Here is a 24,321-nt window from a genome sequence, read left to right as displayed (position 1 = left end):
AATGTGACAGTTGGATGGTGCACATATGTGTACGGACCTCTCAACCACTCAGGGACTAATTTCAACAGTAACAGGGACAAGGCAAGGACAAATCAGGGACAATCACGGACACTTTTAAAATATTAGTACTATTAACTTGAAACACTGACAGAATCAGAGCATATGTATTAATACTTATTTTCTGAAGTAAAAGACGTCTATTACTCTTAATTATTGTCATTATTCATTCAGTGTAATTCACTACCTTTCCTCCAAAGGTCACTGGTTTTAGGGGGGATTAAGAAGCTGGCCAGTTATTGTGCGAATGCTCTGACCATTGGTAGGGTTGCCACCTTTTCATATGGCCAGGTTGGGATTTATTTGGGACACACCAGATTTTTCAGGGCAACACATACCCATGGTCAGTACAACAGATAGTACTTTTGTTTTATGCCTAAATGTGGGCTTATTGTTGTAGCAGTTTAGCTGCTTCTTCTGTTTCGTTTACCTGCTTATTCTGTTTCTTGTAACATGTAGGTATTTTACATACGGAAATAACTATTGTATGTGAATATTACATAAGATGTGGGACATAATTACGTCCTACAATCGCAGGATATTTTACATTTATAATGGGGGGGACTGTCCCTCACAATGTGAGACAGGTGGTAACCCTGACCATTGGGCTAAATGCGTTTCGCTTCCACTTGGTATAACTATCGACATTACAATAGAATACAGGCACGGGGTTTTAAATGTCATTTGTTCGAGGGATGGGGACTCAATATTCAGCTATGTGCATTTGTGTTTGCTTCTTATTTTTGTGTTCGCAAAACTGTCTTGCATGCTTTGCATATGTTTCGGTATCCACGGACACGGACAGATGTGATTACTATTAGAGGCAGGTTGTACTATTTAGCATTTTAGGTTGCACGTAAACAGCCGAGATGTCCATGCCTCTGTGCGGTGCTTGGGCACGCCCCATGCACTCGCACATATTTCCTATGCAGGTGGATGTGGCGGCAGTGCGCCTTCATTAATATACATATGGCACTACTGCGCTATCTCTATGCTGCACGGTCGGTGCAGGCCTAATGCCGTTCTTGCACTGAGCTTCATGAATCCCGGGGAATATTTTTTTTCACCTTCATTATTTATTTATTTATTTATTTATTTATCTAGAGATATAAGATTTGTATTGTTTTATGAATTAAAAGGAAATGACATAATGCCATGAAAGGATTGCTATTGGATACATCATTGCACCTTTTGGTGGATTGTTGCTTGTGATTGGTTGAACTTTTGATACATTGCTTAAATAGTGATTAACAAGTTATTTATGTAATGGTCTGATGAAGCAATGTGTCTCATGAAAGCATTTACCATTTTTATTTTTATGTAATTAAAGGCTGTTTTTAAACTGTTTGCGTTGGATTTTGTTTTAAATCCTTAAACTCTGGATTGTGCTTAGGTTCTACTCTCTGCTTGCAACTTATTTGTTTAATTTGTTATATCAATATAATGTATGCAAAATATGTAGTTAATGTTTGTTTACTGCATTGCCTTTACATCTGTTATTGATGGTTGTGGCATTGTAGTATGTGTGAGTAGTTCTTTCAGTTTCAGATTGGGATTTCTTTCAGCTTTTTTAAAAAAATTAAAGTTCATTTTTTCTACATCAGTTTTATGTATTTTAATTGTGTGGGTTATTGCTTTCTTTCTTGTTTCAGGATGGATTTTTTTCAGGCCTCAGGAGCATTGCAACATCATTGTTTGTGACTTTATATTCAAATTAGCTGAGTATTTTTATGTTTACTAATTCATTAATGTGTAAATATTAATTTAGCAGCAGCACAGTAGTGTTGTGCATTGTGTATGTGTGTGTGTGTGTGTGTGTGTGAATCAAACAAAACCTGGCAATTTATTTCCATCCTCTACTTGCCAGTTTAACTCAATACATGGTGACATTTGTTCTCAAGATTATTATAGAAGCTGGATGAAACTCAAAAATTGTTCAACAGAAATTTTATTTTTATATTATAATGCCTTTACCTGATTTAGTGTAGGGAATGTGAAACTAGTTTATGTGTTACAAGCACAACAGTTGTATGCATGGGTATATCAAGTTCATCCTTAAAGAGAAAAAAGTAAAATGGCATTATAATCTCAGCACAGAGCAGGGAATTTTAAACAGATAGGGGGTTGGATTCAGAAGACTTTGCAACATTTCAGGGAGGGAATTTGCACCCCAAGAGGCCATGTGTAGGGTGTGTGCAATTCAGAGCTAGATGCATCCTAGCTGGGAAGGCCAGCCTCTTTATATGCTAATGATTATATAATGACAATGTGTGTCCAAAATTCATCCTTTTGCTAGGCACAAATTTAAAATAAAAACCCTGAAACAAATAACTGACCAGAAGTAAACGAATAACAAGATAAGTTATAATTTTTTTCATTCAAAAAGTCAGTATTAGAATGTTCAGTAAAAGCAGTTACTTTTTCTTGTTCCTTGTGGAAGTCTTTCTTGTTGACACATCGCCTGTCTCGTTCTGACATAAAACAGGTCTCTTCTCTAAAGGGACTCACCCTGCAGTAACTGGAGTCTGACCAGAACCATTAATTTCATCCTGCTCATCACCAGAATTATCAGACATATCATTCATATTTAATACATTCTCAGCAGGAGCAACACCAGCCAGTTGAATTGAAAGTCAAACCGGAAGTGACATCACCACCTGTCTTAATAACTTCACTAAAGGAAATAGGAAGAAGACCAGAAGCTCCTTGGTTTCTATAGCAACCCCTAAGTTAGTTCTGTGTCTTAAAGGGGCCAATAGCCTTTTTACCATCAGCAAAATGGGAAAAAGCAGTATTGTTGGAATATGCATCAATGTCCCGTTGTAACTTCTTTAGCTTTCTCTGTATTAAACCCTGCTCAAAATTTTCCATAGAAAAAAGCAAAGCAGAGTAATCTTTGTTTAAACAGGGTATATTTCTTATAAGCTTCTGCAAAGAAAATTCTGTTTTAATAATATCATTGCATACCTCCTCAATTTGTTTCTTGTTGCGACCAACAAGCAGTTTTAAGAAGTCAAGCCCTCTTTTAGAAAAAAATGACACCAGTTCAGAAAAGAAGGACTCCATTGGAAGTACACCATTAGGGCATTTAAAACAATACAGACCCTTAGGTACTACTCCCACTTGTATGCATTTATCAAAGTACTTAGTCTTAACAACCAAAACTCTGTACTTTTTTAGTATTTTTTTCCAGCAAAGATAAAAGTCTTTTAGCCTCTTTTTCCACCTCTACATCCCTGCCATTAAATACAGTAGAGGTTAAAGCTAAATTGTAGGCATCAAATGGGTCTGAATCACTGTTTAAGACTGCAGTAATGTCACTAAATACAATCTTGTTATTCTCAGAATGAAATACTGAAGCAGTCTTATCAGTTACAGTCTCCACACCTTCATTTCTGAACTAAGTGAAGACAGTTTACTTAAACCAGTCATTCTATAATTACTTGCTATCAAAGTTTCAAGAGTCTTTTGCATGTCTTTCATAGTGCACACCAACATGGAAAGCAGGTTGGTATCTTGAAAATCAGATGTACCAGGTGTAGGATGAACAGACATCTCCAAAAGTGGGTCCTCGTTTAGGCCAGCCATCCACAGGAAAGACACATCAACTAGGAAAAACAACAGTCCCAAAGATGAAGCAGCAGCGAAAACTAATAAAAACCAAGCCACCAGTTTGACCAAACAATGAAGGAAACCACCAGCAACTTGTGAAAAACAGTTTAATATCACTTTTGTCTCAAAAGACTTCTTCAGAATGAAATAAAATGCACACAACAGTATCCCCTTATATATCAAATCAAAATAATTACCTACTATAACAATCAGTTACTTAAAGTGCACTAGCAAAAGGAATACAGTAATTTAAAGGCACACATCTAATAACATAACATAAAAAATATGCTACATATTGAGACTGAACATTAGTTAGTCCACAGCTGTTTTTTAAGGCATATCACAGTATACATTCTATTTTATATGATTTGCAGATCACTGGGTATATTACTAATGACATGTATGATTTTAAGTTAGTCAGTCACAGAAGGTATGTCTTTAGTAGTTGACTACATGTGAAATCCACTATTTCAGAAATTAGTTTCATTTATTAAGGACTCATGGCATTTTTTGGATTTGATTAGGACTTTTAGTTCTGTATATTCCTTTGATTCTAAGAAGAATATTTTGTTTACAGTGGATGTCCAATCATTGTTTACGAATATCCCCCATGACCAAGGGGTTGATTTTGTTAGGCAGTACCTGGGAAATGTAGCCCACCTTCATTCTGACAGCATATTCGTTTTATGCACTTTAATAGAACTAGTGCTTAATAACAGTTATTTTCTACTCAACAAGAAAATTTACAAGCAGCTAAGAGGAGTAGCTATGGGGTCCACTGCGGCCCTGGCTTACACCAATCTAGTTCTTGGGTGGTGGAAGCATAGTGTTCTCAGACCCATTATGGAACAATATCATGTAGTTTTTATGGCAGATATGTGGATGATTTATTTTTCATCCTGGAAGGTGGCACAGACCAGGTTCATTCTTTTTGTGATAGTATTAATAATTCCAGTGATTTTTTAAAATTTGTATTGGGGATGCTGGGTTATCAGTGCATTTTTTGGATGTTACCCTGACTTGGGATATTTCTAATAATTGTTTCACGAGTGGAATACATAGGAAGGAGACTTTTGTTAACAGTTATTTGCATTATTTGAGCAATCATCCTGTTTTTATGAAAAATAACATACCGAAGGATCAGTTTATTCGTGCTTCACGAATGATTTCTGAAGAAGCTGATTTTGAATCAGAAGTCAGCTTTATACATAATGTTTTTGGTTAGAGGTTACCCCTCAGATTTACTTGGCAAACTAGCTAATGAAATTAGAACAAGAAGGGCTACTGATTTTCCACCGATTTTGAAAAATGGTTTTACAACTATTACAAATAAGCCATGTGGAGTCACAGGTGTTAATAATTTAAGTTCTAACAACACTAACACATATACGTTTGGTACTTCTTGTATTTTGGATATGTCTGTTGATGCATTTAACATCAGGTCTATTATTACTAGAAACTGGAACATCTTATGTGGAAATAGCGAATGTGTTTTTTGTTCTTCATGCCATTTTATTTTAGAGGGACCCTATATTGATCTACCCTGTTTGAACAGGACACTTTCCATTGATGGTGTATACAACTGCAATACTAGTGACATACCCCTTGATTTCCTAATCTTCCATGCAGGACTAGCTTAGTCCTGCATGGAAGTGACCATTTAGGAGCAGGATGGCAGCACGCCATGCATATTAATGAGGCATGCTGCCTGAGCTCCTAATCTTACATGGAGCGTGTAAGAGTGTGGGGGGGGCATATCTGAGAAATGTGCTCTCAGAATATACATGCCCCCGCAATGCAGAACAGCAGAAAAGGTAAAGAAATGAGTGAGACCGCTCATAGGTGTCCGCATAGCCCCACCAACAGTCCCCCCTTGTGTACAACAGCAACAGTATATACAAATAAAAGGAAGAAACCCTTTTATTTTTATTTAAAAATCAGATTAAAGCTAACCGTAAGTGCATGGGTGTGCCCATTGCTTAGCTATGGTTAATGCAGCTTAAATGGCTGAAGAGGATAACAAGGAAGATATATGCACCTGAAGCATTGTAGTAATAGTGTAGTGGGCAGAGTATTCACCTTATGAGCAGGCAAGCTCAGTTCGTGTCCCATTCCAGCACATTCCGTTTTCCATGGCAAAGCACGTTATGAGTAATATTTATGTTGCATAACCCACTAAATAACATATATTTATGAACTGGAGTACTGCAGAAAATGCACATGTGAGGTTTCAGTGTCATAATGAATAAGGTACTAGTAAGCAGGTTTAAGCACAAACAAGCAGTAGTAAGCATATTTAAGCAGTAGTAAGCGGGCTTAAGCCCGTTTGCATGGCGGTAAGCAATGCCTACACTGGCTAAGGAATTCTGAAGCTAAGTCTCTGTAAGCAGATATAGCGGCAAGTTAGCAGTGCTTACCATCGTGCAAACCCGCTTACAACTGCTCAAAAGTGCCTTAATCACTCTATAGCCAACAGCCCTTGTTCTGCCCATCAACAAAATAAACAGACATGCATATCTTGAGCCCAGGACCCTATACACCTTAGTCACAGTAGTTAACCACCAAGTCATCACAGAAATACAGAAGAATGAGGTAGCAGCAAACAAGTCCTCACCATAATATAACCAAACTGAGCCTGTGAAAGGAGTCAGTATACAGTCATATGTGCCATAACCCATTACATAACATAAACATGTGAACTGAAGTACAGCAGTAAGCTCAGAAGTGAGGTGTAATTGTAATAGAGTGTTGAAGTCCCCGATAAAACACAAGGACCCCACAGAGTGTACGTACACATCAATCATGGATACTAGGCATACATATAAGGTGTAATGATTAATACCTCAATGCCAAAAAGGCATTATAATGCAAAGTCTAATGTAAGCAACGCTAAGCATTGCACAGGCCAGCTTAGGAGGTGTGAGCACTGTGTAGACCAGCTAACTCATTGTGCCCAGTGGTATACCCTTTTAAATAATGCCAAACCTAGGTAAGCAGGTTTGCCCATAGCTTAGCCTTTTCAAAACTGGCCAATCACGGAAAAGTGTGGGAAATTGGCCCTACCTAAACCAAAGAGGCGGGAATACATCTCATAATGGCTTGTAGCTTCCCCTTGCAGGCACTATGGCAGTAAGGGGAGGTGTGTGCTTCCGGGTGCAGCGCTAGTGCATCCAGGAGTCCAAGGTCATGGCAGGACTCCTAGTTAAAGACCATGTTCAGAGACTGCTGCAGGGCCAGTACCAGGGCTCCCAATATAAGGTGGAGGCCTGTGACTGTCTCGCCCATGAACTCATCAGTGCCACTGGCATACCTCAAACTGGTGAGCAGGTCAGGCATCACTATGCCAACTTGAAGCGGTGTAAGGGGGACCTCTTGGAGGAGTGGCTCCAAGAGGCTAGAGTGTTAGGGGATTTTCCAGCCATGTATAAGTATCACCCCAGTATATGTGTAATAATTGCGAGCTCAGGTATATCATGGATAGGTATGGCTAAATATTCCTCTTATGTCTCCCACAGCTGCACTGGAGTGGGTTGCAAACCACGAGGCCCACATCAGTCATCTGGTGAGGTTGCAACGCGAGGCAGGTCAGTAATACTCATGCATTTACTGTCATAGGATATAAAAATAAAAGTTGTAGTAAATTAATTGCTTGTATAAAACCTGTATTGCTCAAGGCAAGTACTGCATACACTAGAGAATATGGCAAGAAAAGTCTCATATTGTTTGTAAGTCAATAAAAGTGTAATAGCCTGACAAAACAGGTTTAACTGCTGGACTGCATGTGTATATCCTGGTATCATACAGTAATGTAGATATGCAATCATGTAATAGTACTGTAGTATTAAGCACTGTTACCCACCCCGTGCACCATATATTGAAGATGTAGGAATGCCTGTATATGACAGGTGTAATCCCCAGAGGCCATTTAGTACAACTGAGAGACACATAGACAGTAAACAGGGAAAATTCAGATAACAAAAACTGAATAGCACCTGCAACTGACATGTGAGCTGTTGTGTTTAGCACACACAGCCATGGTTCGAATCCTGCTAGTGGTAGCAGTCTGCATACATAATCATACCCCACAACTGTACAGATATGTCCAGAATGTTAATTAAAGTGGCCCATATCTGTTGCCTATCGACCTGTCCCCCTGGGAAATCAGTGGGATGATCCCAGACGTATAGGCAGCAAACAGGAAATACAACTGATTGACACACAGCTATGAGAACAAAGCTGGCACACAAGCAACTCCCCAATACCTTATGTGACTAACAAGCCACATATGTCCCATTTACACCCCAGCTTGTCAAGCTGTGGTCAGAGTGTGTACAGTAACAGAGTGAGATGTATGTGTATAATACTAATGTGTAATCCAGAACTTTGTGTGGCAACAGTCAGGTAGTGTTAACAAACATTGCTCCAACAGGTACATTGGATATGAACACTGTGCTGAGAAATACAGACCATTATAACCTGTACTGGTACTGTTAGCTCTGGTATTGCAGGGAATTGTGAGTGTTGCAGTTTCTCTGAATAATAAAGTATCACTGGTCACTGTCACTCACACTATGCTGCATAATATAACTGTGTAGGAAAGCATGTATATGTATGTGTCAGGTCACTAGAGGTGGAAGAGGGCAATATTCTAGATATCTCCCGGCACACCAGCATGTGGTCAACACATGGCCAGAGTCTGTGCAGAAAGAGTTGGATAGCTATGTGCAAAACAACAACCCAGAATCTGGGAGTATGTGTAGAAACAGTTAGTGTTAACAAATATTCCATCCACAGGTATACCAGGTAAGAGGTGTATAATGCAGGTAAAACCAGTAAAACCAGTGCAGGTGTAACGATGACGACAGCCATATCACTGTCCCAACTAAGGCTATAGGGTAGTGTAGTAAGACTTGTAAGGTACAGATAACAGCACTGACTAGGAAAGTAATGTGGACTACAGGAATATACTAGTTGTTAATTGACGTCTTTCCCCCCCCCACCACCATATCTCCAACAATAATCAACATACCCACCCCAAATGGTATGCAATGACTCTGATAATATCCAATTGTTTGATAAATATTTTCATGGTTCCCATGCATGTACTATATTGAATTATTCCAACATTGGTGGCATGGTGCCATCAATGTACCTGCATGCTGTTCTTATTACCACTGTGGTCCCATATATGCATGTGTTCTGTTTGCTATGCAACTGTTCCTTATCTGGTGTCCGGGTTAATGGGAATATATATGCATGCTGTTATACCTAACCCTGGAATGTATTGACTATTACTAACCCACAAATGATGATGAAATCTAAACACTATAGTACACTTGGGAAGGCCGGTCTCAACGGACCCACCTGTCCCACCTCAGCTGGCCATGTCACTGGGCACCAGCATGTCTGGGGCCCAACCTAGGACCTCCCTGTCCATTGGTCCTGCACCACCTTCAGGTGGAACCACCTCAGGGGATAGGGCTCATCCCCCCTGGGAGTGGGCATGGACAGGCACCTGTCACCCATCGCCAGGTCGGGGTCGTGGTGCATAGAGTGATCAATGAGCAGTTTGATGATGTTCTATGCCAGCTCGAGGGTTGCGTGTCATGATTAGAGAGTCAGCCTGGCCCTGCGACTCATCCCCCAGCACAACCACCTTCGGGGCTGTGAAGGTGCAGTGGTGACTGCCCATGAGTGGGGACCTCAGTCCTACTGTTACCACTAGGGGGCTTGTTGGCTTCCGATATTCCAACACCCCTCCCCATCAAGGTGTTTACCCCCTACATGTGTCATATACTGCTCCTGTATGCGTCTTGTTTGTCTTGTCTGTTAACCTACCCAACCTACCTCCCCAAATATACCTACTACCCCTCCCCAACATCCCACTCTCACCTGAAAAAAAAGGGCAATCTGTTCCCACAAAAAAATCTCACCCCATACATAGCTGTCCATTTTGCACGTGTCCACTGGACACATGTAATCCAGTCTAGCTGGCATCACAACTTATTATTGTTGTCCTCACACCTCTCCCAGGGGTTTGAGTGTCCAAATCTACCTCCGAATTCAGTGTATATGCACAGCTGTTGCTGTAGAAGAAATGGACAGCTATGGACCTTCCCTACACCCTTCCTGCACATCCCTGGCTATTTTCCATACTGTCTTTACCTCTTTGTGCCCCTTTTTTCACCACTTTCCTTTTAACCCCTTTTTCTTTTCTTTTAAAGAAATTAGCACAGGGGTAAGTGACAGTAAGCACTTTTAAGTAGCAGCAAGTGGGTTTAAGCCTGTTTGTGCCAGGGTAAGCAATGCCTACACAGGTTAAGCAATTTTGAAGCTAACTGAGTATAAGACACTGTAAACAGAAGTTAGCAGTGCTTAGCTCTGTGCAAACCCACTTACAGCTGCTTTAAAGTATCTTAATCACTCTGTATCCATTGGCTCATGTTCTACCCAGCAACAAAATAAACAGCCTCTGCAAGGCTCAAACCCAGGACCCTGCACACTATAGACAAAATGATTTGCCACTAAACCATGCCAAATACACCTAACTTTGATGTTTTCAGAAACATATCATCCAGCCCAGTCATGCAACAGTACAGAGAATGTATTTCAAAATTTAGATGTATCTGTGTGTGTAAATATATAAATATCTAAACAGATACAACATATCTATATGTGTGTATATATATATATATATATATATATATATATATATATATATATATATATATATATATATATATACATATATATATATATATATATATATATATATATATACATATATATATAAATATATACAAATATATATGAGCATATATACATGCAGATGCCTACATCGACACATATATATGTCTACACCTATATTTCCACATATACACAGCAAGTTACATATATGTACGCAGATATATATGTAGGTATATACAGATATAGTTATATGCATATATATATATATATATATATATATATATATATATATATATATATATATATATATATATATATATATATATATATATATTTATATAGGTATATATGGCCATACATCTGTAGATAGCAATGGTAGATTAACTAAAACATATATGTCCACATGCACCGTTAATGGGGTTGAGAGGCCCCAAACAATTGTACAAATAGGTATACCCCCCACAGCCAAACACATCCACCCTGCAATACACTACCAAGTGTTGCAGATCCCATAACCAAACCCGCTTAAAGCTGCTCAAAACTGCCTTAACCACTCTGAATCCGACAGCCCTTGTCCTGCCCAGCAACAAAATGAACAGCCCTTGCAGGTCTTGAAACCAGGACCCTTCACAGCACTTAACCAGTACACCATGAACACTGTGAAAACGGCTGTTATTTTACCAATATAGCTGTCAATACACATATTGAGTAGTATTAAACATTTGCCTGTAGTTCCTAACTTGTGTAGTCCTTGTTATTAATATCACTGTTGCATCACATATGTTGTTTTATCATAATGTGCACATAACAGATACATACAATGAGATACATGTGAGAGGGTATACACAACCGTGACATTTACTCATGACAGGAATATGGTTGTATACATATAATAGCTCCATATATGTCTACATGTACATACACATATATACTCATACATATGTCTGTATCCACATCTGTATAGTGCTACATATACATGGTACATCTCTTTGTATGTATATATATATATATATATATATATATATATATATATATATATATATATATATATATATCAACATATATGTATATATACATATGTGTATATATAGGTATACGTATATGTATATATAGATATATGTGTATATAGCTATATATGTATGCACATCCTATGTGTACAGATATGCCTACTTATGATGGTATATTTATTTATTTATTTACCGGGAAATTCCGACTGGACGTAGGTCCTTTTTCAGCAGATGCCCAGGGAGAAAAGCTCCACCTCATGTACATGATAGAGATACAAAGTTTCTGCAATAGTAAACAACATTACAGGTTGTTGGCTTTAATACAATAACAAGATATTGATTATCAACAGTATATACAGAAAATGTTGCAAGTTAAGATAGTTTCTAGTCATTTATAATATTAGTAACAAAGTTGTCAGACAAGATGTTAAAGTATGTAAAGACAACTAGCTATTTCTGACAGTGGTTAGTAGTGGCACCACTGGCGGTAGTATAATTGGGTTAAAAGTCTAGGTGGGGGAGGTAAGGGGGGTGTTAGTCTGGATTAGAACAAGGACAAAGCCAGTGCAAATTTAAGTGGAATTTGAGTGCAGTCTTGAAAAGGCTGCTGGAAGGCAGAGTAGTTATAGAGGGTGAAAGATTGTTCCAATGTTTAGATATGGTACATGAAAATATGGCTTCTCCTGCTGAGTTTTTGGGTTTGATAACAGTGAGTTGATTTTTGTTGCTTGATCTTAGGGGCCTAGTGGGCTAATAGGGGTGGTGAAGGGTTTGAAGGGAATGGATGTTAAGTGGGTGGTTAATACGTTTATGAGCGAGGGTGAGTTGATTAAAGTGAAGGAGTTGTGGGAGTTCTAGCCAATTTAGTTCTTTAAGGGAGATACAATGATGGCTGCGGTAAGAGGTTCCAGTGGCAAATTGAACAATTTTGTTGTAACAAGCATCCAGCTTGTGTAGGTCTGTCTGTCTAAGCTTGGTAAGTATCAGGGATGCATATTGAAGGGTGGAGATTAGCTGGGAATTGGCTATGGAGATTCTAGCTGCCTTGGTTAGGAATTGGCGGATTCGATATAATGCACCAAGTTTCTTGTGAACTTTTTTTATTGTGAGAGATATGTGGGTGTCAAATCTAAGTTTGTTGTCTACTTCCACACCAAGTAATTTTGTGTGTTCTGATGGAGAGATGATGGTATTGTCTTTGGCAAGAATGTTGATATGGGGGGTGTTTTGGGTGGCTTTGAAAGGTTGGAACTTGAGAAGTTTTGTCTTACTTGGGTTGAGTAGGAGATGAGCATTGGATAGTCAGCTTTCTACAGAAGAGAATGATTTCTGTGTGATTTGTTGAAGTTCTGGAAGAGTGGGGGCAGAGCAGATGAGAGTAGAGTTGTCTGCGTACTGTATAAGAGATGTTTGTGTGGTGGCAGTATGTAGGTTGTTAGTGAAAAGTGAGAATAGCAGAGTGCCAAGGATAGACCCTTGGGGAACTCTGAGAGTAACTGGGAGGTGAGGTGATGTGTTATTGTCTCAGATTACTGATTGCTGGCGTCTGTGTAGATAGCTGTGGAACCAGTTGCAGACTGATTGTGAGAAGGAGAGGTTGGGGAGAGTCGAGTGTAGTAGCTCATGAGATACCATGTAGATCTAGAAATATGGCAGTAGAGAAGATGCCATTGTTTTTGTGATGAAGTATAGTTTTGGTGAAGGAGAGCAGAGTGGAGGTAGTGTTGTGATATGGCCTGAAACCATGTTGGGTTTTGGAGAGGAGATTATTAGCTAGGAGGTAGTTGGAGACCTGGGTGTTGATACATTTTTCAAATATCTTGGAGAGAGGGGAGAGGATAGCAATGGGGTGGTAATTGGAGAGGTCAGTGGAGGGGGTGCCTTTGTGGAGGGGAATGATGTGGGATATTTTCCATATCGAGGGAATATAGGTTTCTGTTATGGAACGGTTGATTAGAATTGAAATTGGGTAGGCTAGTGTATCAGATGCAATTTTCAAGTATTCAGAGGGGAGGTTATCAGCTGCGAGTTTGGTGGGATTAAGTTTTGACAAGTCTTTTTATGTTGGAGGTAGGTACTGAGGTGAAGAAAAAAAGAGGAGTGGAGGGTTTAGGGTTAGGATTCGGGGGGCAGTTGTAGGGAAGTGTTGTTTGTTTAGAGATGTTATAGTTTCAGTGAATTGTTTTTTGAAGGAATCAGCAATACTGCTGGAGGAGGGGGGAATGGATGGCTGGGGTCCCTGGGTGGAGGATATTGTTAATAGTGGACCAGAATTGCTTAGGGTTGTGGTTGGTAGTGTTTAGGGTGGACTTATAGTAGAGAGATTTGTCTAATTTTATATGCTTTTTGGCTTTATTGCACAGTTCAAGGAATGATTGCTTATCTGAGTTATTTTTTGTTAGTCGCCAGTGCTCCCAGGCCTTATTTCTGGATTTCATTAGGGTTCTGGTGGTCTTTTGTCACCATGGGGCACGCCTAGATCTGACTATGGCATTTCTTACAGGAGCATGGGTGTTTAGGATGGAGAGGAAGGTACTGTTGAAGAAGTGGACAGCCTCTTCTAGGTTGAGGTATTTTAGTGGTGACCAGTTAATTTTTTGCAGGGAGGAGATGAAGGAGTTGGGGTTGAAGTTGGACTCGTTCAATATATGCCTGTGGATAATGGGCTTCAGACTGTTTGTGTAGTGCTAAATTAAGGAAGTGAGGGAGTGGTCACTAAGACTGTCAGATAAGCAGCCTGCTAGATAAGAGTGAGGGGCTTTGTTGACTAGGATCCAGTCAAGTAAGGTATGATTTTTAGGGTTTTTGTTGATTCGGGTAGGGGATTGAATGAGTTGAGTGAACCCATGGAGATTAAGGTGAATGGGTGGGAGACTGTTATTACAGGATAGCGAGTTGATGTTAAAGTCACCGAGAATGATGGTTTTCTAAGGTAGAGACAGAGTAGCTCAGTTCAGGAGATTTTCTAGGAGTGTGATATTTTGCCCTGATGGGAAATAGCATCCTATGATATTGATTGTTTTGTTTGGGTTTAGTTTGAGATTGGCATAAAGGATTACTTCATTGTTGTGGTGAGGGGCAGATGATTTCAGGAGTTGAATATTGAGGTGGTGTTTAAATATCAATGCTACACCACCTCCTTTTTTGGACAATCTGTCTATGCGAAGGACGTTGTATTCAGGTGGAGGTATTTTCCTCACTTTTGATGTGAGGTTTGAACCAGGTTTCAGTTAGGAAGAGAATATCTGGGGAATATACGCTTATGCTGGTGTGTAGTTCTTGGATTTTATTATAGGTTCATAGGTAGGTACTAGGCTATCTGCCCAAAGGCATTTATAAGCCTAGCCGGAATGTGTTGGTTTTCGCCGCCCTCTTAGATTAGTTCCCTGTGCCTCAGTCCAGCAGAGCCATTGAAGTGATCCCTGGGGTAAACTTTCTGTTTTCCATTCACTCGTCAAGGTTTCTTTTGAAGAGGGTAAGCAAGCAGCTCTGCCTAATATAGATTGGAATCTTGTTCCAGAGAATGGGAAGTCTCTGGGACACTAATCTATCCCTCCAGCACGTCCTATTTATTGTTGTGGTGAGGTTTAGATCCCTGGAGTGTGTGGCTTGAGGGGATATGGTTTTCTTTTGGTGGAGCATGTCCATCAATTCTGGGTTGGACATGGCCTTGTATGTCAGGCAGAGATCACCTCTGTGTAGGCAGTATGCAACCGAGTACAGCTGGAGTTTCCTCAGTCGAGCTGCATAAGGCATCTGCTTGAGGGCAGTGATCCTCTTGGTGAGGTATTTCTGTGGTCTTTCTAGTTGTTGCAGGTGTCTTGTAAGGTACATCCCAAATGGGGCATTGTACTCTATGATGATTCCGATGAGTGATGCATAGAGGGGCCCAATGACCTCTTTCGATCTGGATGCAAACCCTTTTATGGTTAGGTGGGCCACATAGAAGGATTTTCTAACCACTTTGGCAATGTGATTATCAAAGGAGAGGTTACTACCTACTTGGGTCCCCAGATCCCTTATTACGTCTTCCATATTTAGGGGGCTACCACCTATGTGATAGTTTGTGGGTACTTTGTTTTTTTCCAAAGGGGATGACTATGCACTTTTTTGCATTTAGCTTGAGGCCATGATTTTGACACCAGGTATCTGTCTCAGTGAGACCCTTTTGGAGGATGTCTGTGTCAGCCGGAGAGTCATTTATAGCCCCTAGTTTTCAGTTGTCTGTAAACTTGGTCAGCCATAGTCCTCCGGTGCTTGCCTGTACCTCTGAGAAGTATATGCCGAACAGGAGGGGTCTTAGGACTGAGCCTTGGGGAATGCCACTTTTAACCGGTTTCGAGTCAGACCTAGCTCCCGCATCTCTTACCATGTGGGTTCTGTCCATGAGCCAGTTGGCAACCCATCTCGTGACGTAGGGGTTAATGTTCAGGCTGGTGAGCTTGTCTATAATACCTGAGTGGGGAATCATGTTGAAGGCCTTTGCGAAGTCTAGGTAAGCTGTGTGGACCACCTTTCCCTCATCTATAGCCTTGGTAACTGTCTCAAAGAAGTCCACCAGGTTTAAGAGGCATGATCTGCCCTTAACAAAGCTGAACTGGGTAGGGTCCAGTGTTTGGAGGTTCCCAATGTCTCTGCTAATGAGATCCATGATGATGCACTCCATTGCTTTGCAGACCAAGCTAGTCAGGCTTATAGGGTGAAAGTTCCCGGGGTCCGTTGTGGCTCCACCTTTGTGAAATGGAATAACTGTTGCTGTGCACCACTCTTTGGGCACATAGCCTGTGGAGAGTCTGAGTTTAAACAGTATAGTTTAGGTGAGGGGTTAGTTCATCTTTGAGATTGTGTAGGACGAAGCCTGGGACATCGTCCAGTCCCATTGATGCTGTGTTTTTGGCTTTGGAGAGGGCTGTTTTAACCTGAGTATGTAATTTCAGGGGCACTACATTCTTCTGGTATAGTTATGGGCCCTTTTGGGGGTGAGAGGGGGGTGAAGTTTGCACTGAACCTCTCTGCCAGGATGTTGGCTATATTGGTCCGTTCAGTGTATTTTGTGCCATTCTGCACTAACTCTGAGCAGATCTGAGAATTGTCACTTAGACTCTTGACATAGCTAAAGAATGCCTTGTGGTTATCTTTGGAGTCCATGGCAATTTTTCTTTCGAAGCTAGCCTTGGATGATTTTATGAGGGAACGCAGTTTCTTGCTGATACTGATCAGGGATGTCTTCCCTTCTTGGGATTTTACTCTTTTCTGTACTAGTTTCCTCCTTCTATTGAATAGCATGTTTATGGCAGGGGTCCACCAGACTGGTTTCCTTTTCTTGGAAGAGTGAGTCTTGGTTTTGTTTGGGATAGCACAATCCATGCGTTCTTGTAGGTGCCCATTAATAGAGGATTTTGCAGCTTGGACAGCATTATCATTTAGCATAGGTGCTTTGAAACTTCCCACCTTGGTCTTAAGTAATGTGAAGTTTGCTTTTGAAAATTTTTTCATGGGGGTTTCTATGACTAGGGGTGGTGGTGGAATGTGGATATCCAGAGTGATTATTTTATGGTCAGATATAACCAATGAGGGGTTGATGTCCGGTGTGGAACATTGGTCTCCCATGTTGGTGGTGACCAGGTCCAATATGTTGTCACCTCTGGTGGGGGTGTTGAACAGTTGATCCAGGGCATTTGAGTTTATATTTTCTAGGAAATGTTGGGCAAGGGAGTTTGTAATTGAGTAGTTCTCCCAGTTAATGTTTGGGTAATTGAAATCATCCAATATCAGGGTGTTTGGTAGGACCTTTATGTTTCCCAGTGTTTCCAGGAATGCGGAGTGGAGGTCCTGGGACATGGTGGGTGATCTGTAGCAAGCTATAATTTGAAAAGCAGTTTTGCCCGTTGTTAGTTGCACATGGATGATGTCTGAAGCATTGTGCTGTGCCACTAACCTGGAGATGTGGGTGTACTTGATGAATATGGATACTCCCCCACCTTTTGTATTTCGATCCGGGTTTTGTGGCCGAAATGTATGGTATGAATTGTAGCCTGGTAGTGCTGGGGTGCTCTCTGGAGCCTTAAACAAGGTTTCTTTTACTGCACATATATCAATTTTCTCCATACTGAGGAGTGCCCCGAGTGCATGCATTTTTAGGTTTAGACTTCTGACATTGAGTAGCATTACCCTCAGTTTTTTGTTACTTGCACTATTTACGGTGGTGGGTTTGTCTTTTGAGCCTTGCCTAAAAAAGGCACTATGGGGGTGGCAAGAGCCTTGTCCAGTATTCAAAAGCCTAAGGATGACAGGTGCAAGCCATCCCTAGCGAAGCAACGTGGCTTGTCGAGCATGTCATCCCAGGCTGACAGACACTGGATCCCCTTTGAATGACACCAGAAGCTTAGCCAATTGTTGAAATTGATAATTTTTCCTCTATACCGTGGTATAGTTCTTGGTGAGGGCAGGATGCTACTCAGGGTCAGGGTCATACCGGCCTGGGCTACGTGATCAGAGAGCTCCTCCATGTCTCTTTTCATGTAGTCCAGGAAGGTATGGCTCAGGTCATTCACACCAACATGGACAATGACAGAGTCATATCTGTACTTATTCTGGAATGACCTGAGTGCTTGTGTTATGCGGTGGATCCTGGCACCCGACAGGCAGCTAACAGTAACCTTTTCCTTGTTCAGCCTAGATAGTGGGACATCAGTGTGCCTGACTATAGAGTCACCTATTACTAGTGTGTTGGGTATGTTATTTTGCCAAGGGCTGTGATTGCATGGCACACTGGTTTTGTGAAGTATGTGTTTCATGGTTTGTGTTGGGGGGTGGAGGTTGCTTGGATGTCTGCTTTGGAGGTCTCTGTTGCTTTTGCAGATTTTTATTTAGACCTCTGAGTATTATGCTTATGATGTTTAGGGACATTATAAGTAGGCCTGTTGTTTTCTTGTTGGCTAGGAGTTGAGTTGTGGGGGGGGGGGGGTGCTTGGACTAGGGTTTGTGGTTGGGTTGGATTTGGGAGGACCAGGGTTTGGATGGATGTCTCCAGTGAGGGATAGTTTATAGAGGGTGTTTAGAATATGTTTTATATACATAGTAAATTGCTTATGGTATCTTAGGGATATTTTATTTTTGAGTGTCTAAGGTGTTTGGTAATGGAGTGTGTGTATTGGGAGGATGGTTTTGGTGGTATGGGTTGTGTAGTTATAGTGTAAATGTTTGAGGGAGGGTGTTGAGAGAGTACAGTGGAAGTTGGGGCTTGTGACTGTGGAGCTTTGGTAGGATGTAATGTGAGCTAGAACTACGCAGGTTTGGATTGTTATTTTATTAGGTAGTAGCATGATTATGTTGGATGTAGGGGGAGGGGGTAAGTAGTGGTGTAGCCTAATTGCTGGCAATTACAGGTGGGGTTAAGGCTAAGAATAAATGTAGAGGTACTGGGGGCAGGGTGGGGAGCAAAAGGAGCGTAGTGAATGGAGCAGGCTAGAACTGCCCCAGGCTAAAGATTGCAGGGTAAGTGTCTAAATAGCCAAATTGTTAGGAGTTATTAAAATCTAGTAGGGAAAAACAATCTATAGACCTGATTTCAGCTGTATCCTTTTTGGGTAGATACCTAGCTTGAAGCAGACAAAAAGTGGTAGTTTAAGTAGCTTTTTGCCTCTATTTTACAAATGGGCAATTCCAGTGTATCTACTGGGTTACCTTTTTTCATCTAGAGCTTTATCTTGGTTTACTGATAACTAAAAAGAAAAAGTTAACTGGAAAATGTATTTACAGCAGCTGGGGCTGGGGGTGCAGCTGCTATCCCTAGCCGTGTGGGTAGAGCCAGTTATTTCTGCTTTAGACTAGGTACTTTCTGCAGTAGCAGGCTAAAAGGGAAATGAAGCTAGACACCTACAGTAACCTACCTACAGTGCATATGAAGGCATATATGTAGGTATCTCTAACTATATGTGCATACATATCTATTCTGATATACCTACTACTGTCAATATATCTGTAGATATCCATACATATAAGTGCATATGTATCACTATCTATATATGTGTAGACATATATAGCTCTGTATATGTATATATCTGGGTGTGTATATGTATATCTATGTACACATACATACCCATCTATATATGTTGATATGTATATGTGTAATTATATATATATAGATATCTGGATAATTATATGTACATATATTTTCGCCTTATGTCCTGAACATGGAGTATAGCCCTACCTCAGCCCCTATAGTCCCAACTTCAGGGATGTCAGGTATGTATAGCAGGCATATTAGTAGACTATTGCTACTGTAATAGGGATTGTCTTCACAGACATGGTGTGTGTGGGAGGTCACATCTGCTTTTCACATGTGCACCATTGGCTACTGACAGACATCCTAAGGACATCATAGAACAGTACCGCTGCTAGCACATAATGCTCCTGTGGACTCCAGCAGAGATATTGGCCAATATATGTGGACATTCTGACACACTCTGTACAGTCCAGAGGTATACACAGAACCCCTTAGTGCAAAACATGTGGACCAAACCTGACAATATGGATGTTAACAGCCGTGTAGATGGGTATAACACATAACGACTGGTATACATTTGCCCCCATAGGTTATGGCATTTACACACCCTTGTCTGTCCTGACACATAATAACTGCTGGTACAGGGGTGCCATGGCCACATACTACCCACTAGATATTGACATACATCTGTACAGCATCCTACTGCTCTGTCTGACATACATGACTGTTAAGGGAGGCCTGGCAGCAGTACATCTGGCAAGTATATGGACATGACATCTCACTGGGTAAGTACACTAAACTGCTAGGTATGTAACAAAGCACTGTACAGGCTACAGGCAGACTGGCTCAACACTGGCCTACATCTCCTATGGGGGAATGCACATGTACTTGCATATATGGCAGGCTCTACAGGCATGTCACAGCACAGGGAAAGATACACCTGCGTGAAAGTGCATAACCACAACCAATGTGAACACCGCCACATATGGTAAGCTAGCATATTACAGTATATGGACTATCTGTTCAACACCATCCTCATATGTGCCACTCACACACTAACCCTACATATACTCAGCCACTACACAGTGTGGTCTGATGCCTGTCTGTGGTATGGACATGTGTGTGTATGGCCCTACAAACATGTGAGCCAATACAGTAACATACAGTGGAGCAACATGAAACATTAGATAGGACGGGACCTAGAACAATGACATCACCACAGTCTGTACACAGGGCAAAGTACATATTAACAATACACACACTGTCGACATTCATCATAAGTAAACAGACCTCAGTACTGTACAAACAACCACAGAATGCCCAGGTTATCTCATCAAATATGACCCATACTGTACATAACATGTGTAGCAGTCTGATATCTCACTGGCTTGTTATCAGATATGATGACACTATGGTGTACAGCACATATGCACCACTTAATGCATGACATATGTACAAAGGTTGAGAGAGTTGCAGCTGGAAGCACATACACAGGGTCAATACTGACATGTTGCTGTGATAACCTTATACATTTACTGCTGTAACAGAGTTTGTTGCAATATATGTCCTATGAGGGATATGAAGTCAGTAACTGACACGGCTTTCACCATATACAGACTGCAATCCTCACACTACCTTCTGCAGTTCACAGATAGATGTTCTGTGGATAACACATGAAACCAAAGGCACCACACACTGCCCAGTCTGCAGATGACCCTACAGATGGCGATTCCTTATAAACATATAACTGACATGGCAGGTATTAAAACATGTAGGACAGCCATATCCACGCACTGTTAAACCAACATTACTCCAAATGCAGTATAGCAGCACTTACAGTCTGTAGTCAGGTCAGGCACATCCCTCTCCTGTGTGTTGCCCTGTTTCCACAGTGCATGTTCTTAGAGGTAAATCCCCAATCCATCTGAGATGTTGTTTGCCAAACAGCAGATTGAGTTCCTGCTCACAGTTAATGAAAAGGCCCAACACCAAAATGATGTTCCTAGATATTGGAGTGCATTTCCATGCAATTGGCTATGGGAATGTTACCACAGCTGTTCCACATGCAATCAGCTAGGGGAGAGCTGCAATTCATGCAGAGGCCATCAGCTGATCATGAGCATCACTTAAAATACACATGCTGCTGCCTAAGTAAAGCAGATGTAGGTCTCCACATCCACCACAGAGGGAGTGAGAGAGGCAGACAGAGGCAAAGACAAGTCAGGGAAGGGTGGGAAATTAAAACTTAAGCATGTTTTTGTCACACACCTACCAGCACAGAGTATCAAACCCCTGACGACTATGTAGTGCTATCACATTTCTATGCAGTTATTAGATGCACCACATAGGTTACATGTCATGGAGCCCTCAGAACGTATATGTGATGGTGATTGACATCTGCAACAGGGATATGGTAGCTATACGGTAGGTGTAGTACACGTGACTGTTCACATGAACAGGTGCCAGTGTCAACACAGCCATATTCTCACAGGGGCACACACACACACACACACACACACACACACACACATTGACACACTTGGCAGGGCCAGGAATACAACCCATCAGTAGTGAGATTGCCACAGCACATTACTGTGCCGGTATCACATGCACCACAGGGGTCATACTGAGGTTATATGGGCCAAGGGTATGGGTAGGTGTCTGACATCAAACAGCATGCTTCAGTATGCCAGTGGGGATTGTAGTGAGTGTGAATGTGAACATATGCATCATACAACGCACACACACACGGTGCCAGTACTGACATGCATGGGTGCATTGATTCACAGGTGTGTAGTGGTCAACTGTGCCAGACAGCTATACAAGGCTAGGTTATGAGTACACCTTGGCATCAGGCCACATGACAATGGTCTACATTGTGGCTCAGGGGTGTAGTTTCTGGATTTGCCCACACAGGTGGGTGTTGTATTGACCATTCAGTCACCTGGGTGACTATTGCGTGTGGCCAATGCTGTGCATTGCTTGCCATGTATGTGTTCCTTAGTCCATGACATGGACACTGTCTGTGATGTGCACACCTCCCACATGTACAGTGACATGTGGAACTGTACCTGGGGTGTCTGGCCCATGTTGTGTACACAGATTATCATCAGATGTGCCAGTCCTGGCCTCATGTGGTGGGAACTGGTAATGGACAGCAGGTTTACCCTGCACCTACATTGATAGCATGCTAACGGCATTCCCTGGTGTCAGTGGCATCTGTCCATACAAGGCATATTTTCAGGCATGGTATGTCCTTTGTGGGTCACATTTGATGGCACCACAGGTGTTGCAGGTGTCCAGTGGGGACACGGGGAAGGAGCACTGTCTGCATGTACATGCATATTGGACAGATGGACAGGAAGTCATGTCCTCTGTAGGCCACTGCAATCTCGCCATAGTTAATATCAGTGGGCAATATGCAGTGTACTACCAACACAGAGGTTGTTGCCTAGGCAAGTGTGTGTGTGTGTGTATGAGACATGGGTTGAGAGTGTTCTCTGGCTAACACTAGGGTTGCTAACTTTGTTTGCCTGGCCTTGATATCACATGTATGGTATGGATCTGCACCCCAGCTTCTTGGCTATTTCACATCTGTTATCCCTGTACAGTAGACATTGTGATATATACTAGGGCCACCGTATAAGAAATTTGCAAAACTCACTCCACATTGGGTCCAGTTGTTACACACTCACCTCCACACAGGATACGAGTTACAAACACAGACACACACATCATGTCTAGGATTATATTCCTACCTAGCTAGTTTATTACACTACAGCAGTACACAGTTATAGTACACGCCATGCAGATTACTGGAGTACTCCTTCCCCAAAGGTGTATTTCACATTGGATGACATCAGCAGGATTGCCAAAGTAGGGCATTCAAATTGTAGTGAGTGTGGCTAGGCTAAAATGTACTGCTCCCTACACAAACATTGAAACACACACAACCAACATGTGTGGGTATAGAACCCCTAACAGAGGTCTCTATCACACTACAGCATGAAGCTGTTACAGGATGCACCATGGGGATTACTGGAGAGCTTTTTCCCTCAAAGGTGTATTTCACAGTGAATGACATCAGCAGGATTGCCAAAGTAGGCATATGAAATGTACTGAGTGTGACTAGCCAAAAATGCATTTCTCCCAACACAGACATTAAAACACACACATAATATCCAGAACTGCCATGGGTGGGAATAGAACCCTACCAGAGTTCTATATCACGCACAGCAGTACACAGTTATGGCACGTGCTATGGATATTACTGGGCTGCATTCTTCCCAAAGGTGTATTTCTAGGTGGATGACATAAGCAGCCTTACCAAAGTAGGGCATTAGAATTGTATGCAGTGTGACTACCCTCAAAAGCATTGCTTTCTACACAGTCAGAGTAAAACAGACCAACACACACACAAACACACTTGCCATGTCTGGGATTAGAACTCCTACCTAACTAATTTATCATACTAAAGCAGTACAGTTATAGGATGTGCTATGGATATTACTGGGCTACAACCTTCCCAGAGGTGTATTTCTAGGTGGATGCTATCAGCAGCCTTGCCAAAGTAGAGCATTCAAATTGTATGGAGTGTGACTACCCTAAAAACCATTGCTCTCTACACAGACAGACAGAGACACACACAAACACACACACACTTGCCAAGTCTGGGATTAGAACTCCTACCTAACTAATTTATCACACTACAGCAGTACACAGTTATGGGATGTGCCACAGAGATTACTGGGCTGCAACTCCCCAAAGGTGTACTTCACAGTGGATGACCTCAGCAGGCTTGTCATAGTAGGGCTATGGGGAGAGCAGTGTGTGTACATAGGCCATAACCCATTCATCTAGAGGTTAACACACTACATGTGGGCACACACAGGGTCATATTTCAAAGGTACGTGTATACAGATGCTAGATGACTACTTCCTTGTACAGTCA

The sequence above is a fragment of the Protopterus annectens genome, chromosome 3.part0, assembly GCF_019279795.1.
Source record: "Protopterus annectens isolate FY-2018-M chromosome 3.part0, PAN1.0, whole genome shotgun sequence".
Classification (NCBI taxonomy): Eukaryota; Metazoa; Chordata; order Ceratodontiformes; family Protopteridae; genus Protopterus; species Protopterus annectens.
This window is presented reverse-complemented; position numbering follows the sequence as displayed.